We start from the raw sequence: 5,866 nt of genomic DNA, 5'->3' as shown, positions 1-5,866 counted from the left end.
AGATATGTGTATCTTCCATTTCCCCTTTTATTTTACACATAAGGTAGCACACTGTATATGTTACTTTGCATTTTGTTTTTGTTATGTAATATTAGTTCCTAGAAATAATTCCATATCAGTTTATAGAGATCATCATTCTTTTTTTCAGCAGTATAGTAGCCCATTTAACTGTATATGTACTACAGATGTATGCTTTATTCAACCAATCTCCCATGCTCAGACATTTAGGTAGTTTGCACATAAAAATGATGCTGCAATAAAAAACTTTGTGTATGATAGTTTCATATTATTAGAGGTGCATTAGAGCTGTATATTCAGGGTAAATTCTTAGAAATGAGATTGCTGAGTTTAAGGGTAAATGCATATGCAGTTTTGTTTGATTTTCTAAGTTCTCCTCCATAGGGGTTACATCATTTTTCATTCTCATCATTACAAGTGTGCTTGGGAAGCCCAACATTTTGAATTTTATTTTCACATGATGATGAATCAGAAGAGATTCAGGAGACAGGAGAGAATGAAGTCAAAGGTCAAGTGATGCATAGAGTGGGAGAAAGGGTACCCAATGAAAATCCAATTAGCAATATGCTTTTCAGACATTTGGACACTGTACAATAAAGACAGGACAATGATTTAATTTTTTTCTCTAAGGTTAGGCATCTCTTTCTATGCATCTTAGTAAGATATCTAGAACATAGCAGATGACATATACTTATTGACTGTTGGAATGAATGAAAGAATAAACTGGCAAAAACCTGGCACTACTCATGGGAATAAATAAACCTGTCTGAGAGGTTATTTTGAAGGGACAAATCTCACCTCCTCTTCTCTCCTTCCCTCCAAGACAGATACTTCCTTGTACAGTCATTCCTGGGGACTGAGCAGTTTGAAGTTTCCAAAGATAAAAACATGTAAGCAGTCCTTGCATTAGGAGATGGGGCTGTACAAAGGCATATTGTCTGCAGGGACACAGGGAGCTCTGTGGGGAAAGGGGAGTGTCCTCAACTGCAGCCTGGTCTTTTTAGCCTGAGCATTGCCTTTTCTCTCTGGAATGTAATATTCTACCCGTGCCCTCAGAGTGGCATTGTGCAGTAGTAGGGTCAGCACTGGGGGGACGCAGGCATGGAAATGATCTCTGTACAGGCAACCCAATAAGTCAGAGGCAGCATCAGAAGGCATGGCAGGATGGGGTCTCTGAATGGAAGCTTTGTGCAGGTCTTGGTGGCAGTGGTTGGAGAAGCACCTTCCTCTTGCAGCTTACCTGGTGGCTGAACAAAGCTCCCTTTCAAGCCTTGGGCCCCAGAGCAAACATTGTGCAGGTGATAGACCTGCTTTCCTGCCCTGCAATGGCTCTGGGATCACATGTCTCCTTGGCATTTCTTATGTGTCACCACTAGGGCTCATTATCCCTCCAGGATTATGTGGAATAATGGTGACAGTAGTAGAAATAGCACACAAGGAGATGAGACATTGGTTCTGGGCTGAAAGGGTCACCTGAACTCTGAGAACATTTCTCAAAGTTGCAGGGGAGCAGGCATAGCTAAGTTTCTACTGACTCTTGGCATGGTCCACACTTACAACCACTCTTTGCCCACCCCATGCCATTTACAAAATGACTTTTTCTTATCTGCTCTCCATGGTGATTTAGAGCAGGTGATGGGACAACTCTTATATAGGAGAAAATGCAACACTGTGAGCTGAAGTGGATACAGGATAGTGGGGTCTTCTAATTCTCAACTCAGAGTTCTTTATAAGATATTATTTTCTACAGTATCATGGGAATTAGTGTGGTAGTGGGGCAAAATTATATGTTGCAGCATTATTTTGGGTTTTGTTCTAGTTACTCTAAGAGTTTTAAAAGAACAAGTGGCATCTTCCCCTCTCAAAAGTCCCTGTGTAGTTCAAATGGTTTGTGCTTGACTACTAACCTGAAGGTTGGGCAATCTACTTTCGTAGTGATACTGCCTCAGAAACCCAAGGAGGGGTTGCTATGAGTCAGGGCTGACTAGACGGCACATAACAACAACAACAACACCTAAATGTTGTCAGTTTGAACTCACTCAGTGGTACTGTGAAAGAAAGGTCTGACAATCTGATAAAGATTATGATGAAGAAAGCTATGTAACACAAGGAGTTCCCATGAAATGGAATTGATTTGATAGAAATGAGGTTTTTTTTTTTTTCCCAAACCTGCAAAAGAGCTAAATCTCTGTTCTGACTTTGGGCTCTTTTCCTAAGGAATTCTTAATAGTTTTCATGTGTCAGGGATAAAAACAGAAGTTGTGAAGCACCTGGAGAAAAAAAAAAAAAAGAAGAATGCATGGTTCCATTTGACTTACAAATTCATGGAGAAAGGCTGGTGCTGGTGTGTTCAAGGGAATAGAAGAGTCTGCCCAGAAGTGAAAAGATGGGTTACCTTTTTTTTGTGATTGGCATGAGATTGGAAATTTTGGTGTTACCATGAGTGCCAGAGATCCATTACTTATGTGTATGGAGCACCAAGTGTGAGGAGACGTCTGTGAGAGGATTGTAGAGACTTGGTGTTAACACTGAGATTTTGGAGCAAGAGTTGGTCCCATGACTAAGCCTGTGTTGACTGAAGAGGCTTGGTGTGAGAAGTTGCTCTGAGCCCAGCTGGAGCACCATCACCTGCTCAGATGGTGGAAGACCAGTTTGACCAGTAGCATCATATAAAGAATGGACAAGTGTGAGGATGGTAAACACCATAGAGCAATCTCTCATTTGTTGGACATCACATCCCAGAAAAGAGGAAATCTCCACAGAAAATGACTGGGATTGAATCCTCCATGCCCCTTGCATATAGTGATTCAGAGCCAAATTTAATTTTCTTAAAGAAAATGAAATCATTGACCCATTCATTCATTCAATAATATTTATTGGTTTGTTACTATGAGTCAGGAAAATAGAGTATGACTTCAAATGATGTCAGTATGTCCATCTCTGGACATTTTAAATTTTGTTTGAAATGTGTTCATTTGGAATTTAGCCTCTATAGTGGTTCTGTTTTCTCACTCTTGCTTCCTTTCCATGAATCATTTGCTGCAATGTTTGTAGAAACCCTACTCTTCCTTCAAAAGTGGCTCAAATAATTCCTTTTCCTCAGATAGTTTTTTCTCCCATCCAATCCATAAATTATGGTGTATTGGGTCTTAGCTTAAGCATAGGCCTTATCTGTCTCTACGTCCAGGCATGTCTGCAAGTGTCTGGAAAACTGCAAGTTCAAGCCTGCTGGAAGTCTATTTTTCAGAATACTGAAAATCCTCCTGTGAAAGAAATCATGGTATTTCCACTTATGGGATCCAGACAGACACATCTGAACATGTCTGGAGAACTAGTCACATAGCCTCAGGTTTTAGAGAGAGGAATAACAGATTCCCAAAACTATGTGTGGTAAGACAGAATCCATTTAATCACTTTAATAAAGTAAAAAGATTTACCTTCAGAGGCCACAGGGAGAGATTAGTCTGAATATTACAGTGTCTGACTTTTGGATTTGTCTCTAGTCTGCCTTATGCTCTTTCAAGGTTGAGTCTTAAGGAGTACAGGGGAGCTTTCCATAGAAATGTACATAGGTGTTTTTGTTTAAATTAGGACAAACATTAGAGTAAAAAATATATATACCTCCATTGTTGGAAGAGAGCTCTGGTAGCACAGTGGCTAAGGCACCTGACTGCTAACCAGAAGGCTGGCAGTTCAAACCCACCAGCCACTCCTCGGAAGGAAGATGGGGCAATCTACTTCAGTAGTGATACTGCCTCGGAGACCCAAGGAGGGGTCGCTATGAGTTGGGTCCGACTTGATGGCACATAACAACAACAACAACATTCTTGGAAAGTAACACAAAAGGACTAGAAGTATTGTTCTTTGGCTAAAAATTGTTTCGAAGCTTTGGTACATTAAAATCTCCAGTATATTGAAGGTGAGGAGTGGCAGAGCAGAGAAAAAACTGCCATGGAATCTTGGTCTAGGATTTGATTGGGTGATGTAGAATATTAGCAAACCTATGGCACATAGAGTCCTGTGTAGAAACCTGTAAGAGTGGACTTATCTAGGAGTGTGATTACCCTGTGGAGCTCCAGAAATAACTTGGAGGAGAAGTCTTGACGGTGGTGGAAGTCCCTGTATTAGTCTAACGGTGGGTGGGTGGGTGGAGAAGTGTCCACAAAACGTTTGGTTATTAAGGTTAGTATGAACCAGAAGCAGAAAGCATGGGTGGAAGAATAATGGAGATAAGACTGGGAAGACCAGTAGGGGAGTATCATGAACAACCTCATAGCCAGGCCAAGGGAGCTTGAATTTATCTTGAAGAATGAGATCAGATTTGTGCCTTAGAAAGATTATTCTGGAACCTGGTAGACAACAGATTGGAGAAAGGTAAAGCTGAAGGAGGGGAAACTGATAACTTTACTTATTTTTAACTATTTCTAGGGCTGCTCCTTACTGTGGGATTTGCTTGATCTAAGATGTGGCAGCATTACCTCCCATAAGACCTCTACTTGGATGGGCTAATTCTATAGGAAATAAGGTGAAAACTTAGTCTTATCTTACCTTCTGCTGTGATGAAGAGTTCTGATGGCATAGTGGTAAAAGCATCTGGTTGCTAACCAAAAGTTCAGTGGTTTGCTCTCACTAGTTGCTGTGCAGGAGACACATGAGTCAGTCTGCTTCCTCAAAGATTTATAGCCTTGCAAACCCTCTGTAGGACAGTTCTACTCTGTTCTATATGTTTTTTTTTTTTTTGAGCCAGAATTGACTTGATGGCAGTGTTTTTCTTTTCTTTTTCTTTTTCCCTTCCCTTTTGACTCTCTCTGTGTGTGTGCACACGTGTGTTGTCAGAGTCCTTCAACTTAGAGGCAATTGTTACAGAACTCACTTTATGAGTCTTCTTGATAATCAAAGCTTTTGTTTCAAGAACTAATTTTTACCTATATCATAGATTTCTCAAAGATCTAACCATTCTGGGTCAATAGATAACAAGCAATGAATGAAACATGATCCCATTAGTTGGATTTTCACCCCTCACATGTTTTTTTTCCACTTTGCACTAAAGTAATATGGACATTCCCTTGATAACAACTTCTGAGTCCTTTTTAGTATATGAGTTGAAATGGATTCCACGGCCACTGTATTTTTTATATAAAGTAATGTTTACCTTCAGCATCCTCCCTTGAACAAAAGTCACTCACTCACACACACACACACACACACACACATCACAATGCATCCATGAGGTGCTCTCTTCCATTAGAAGCAGTGGCTCAGTATGGCAATAGTCAGGGTGTGTGTAGAGATGAGTAGTTTGAAAGATCTCACTTAGAAATGTTAATATTTTTTGAAGAGTTGAGGATTCCCAACCTTTAGGAACCAGCTACACTGGCCTTTAAAAGAAGCAAAATGTTTATTTGATCCCTTTCTCTGTGGGTAAGATATAGGAACTTCATATGGGTGGCAATGGAAGATAATTTATGTGGGAGCCTAAAGATAGAAAAAAAAAATAAACAAACAAAAAGGAATTATTATAAACAAACATATAAATTATTATTCATTTAGAATGTCATTGGAATCATCATAGGATTTCCTATGGTGCATGGTGAGTGATCTACAAGGCTATGAAGGATGGGAGGCTGAATCATATGGACAGGGTGGGAGCGCACTTTGATTAAAATGCTATTATGGGAACTTGATGGCAACTGATAAATGTATTATGGTTCTTAGCTATTTACATGTTTTTATTAGTGTTTTGTTACCTACTGGCACTTGACTGCTAACCAGAAGGCTGGCAGTTCAAACCCACCAGCCACTCCTCAGAAGGAAGATGGGGCAATCTACTTCCGTAGTGATACTGCCT

Source organism: Orycteropus afer, unplaced genomic scaffold (genome assembly GCF_000298275.1).
Source record: "Orycteropus afer afer isolate SDZICR_OR568_19922 unplaced genomic scaffold, OryAfe1.0 scaffold00318, whole genome shotgun sequence".
NCBI classification, from domain to species: domain Eukaryota; kingdom Metazoa; phylum Chordata; class Mammalia; order Tubulidentata; family Orycteropodidae; genus Orycteropus; species Orycteropus afer.
The sequence above is the reverse complement of the archived record's forward strand: the minus strand, read 5'-3'. Positions refer to the sequence as shown.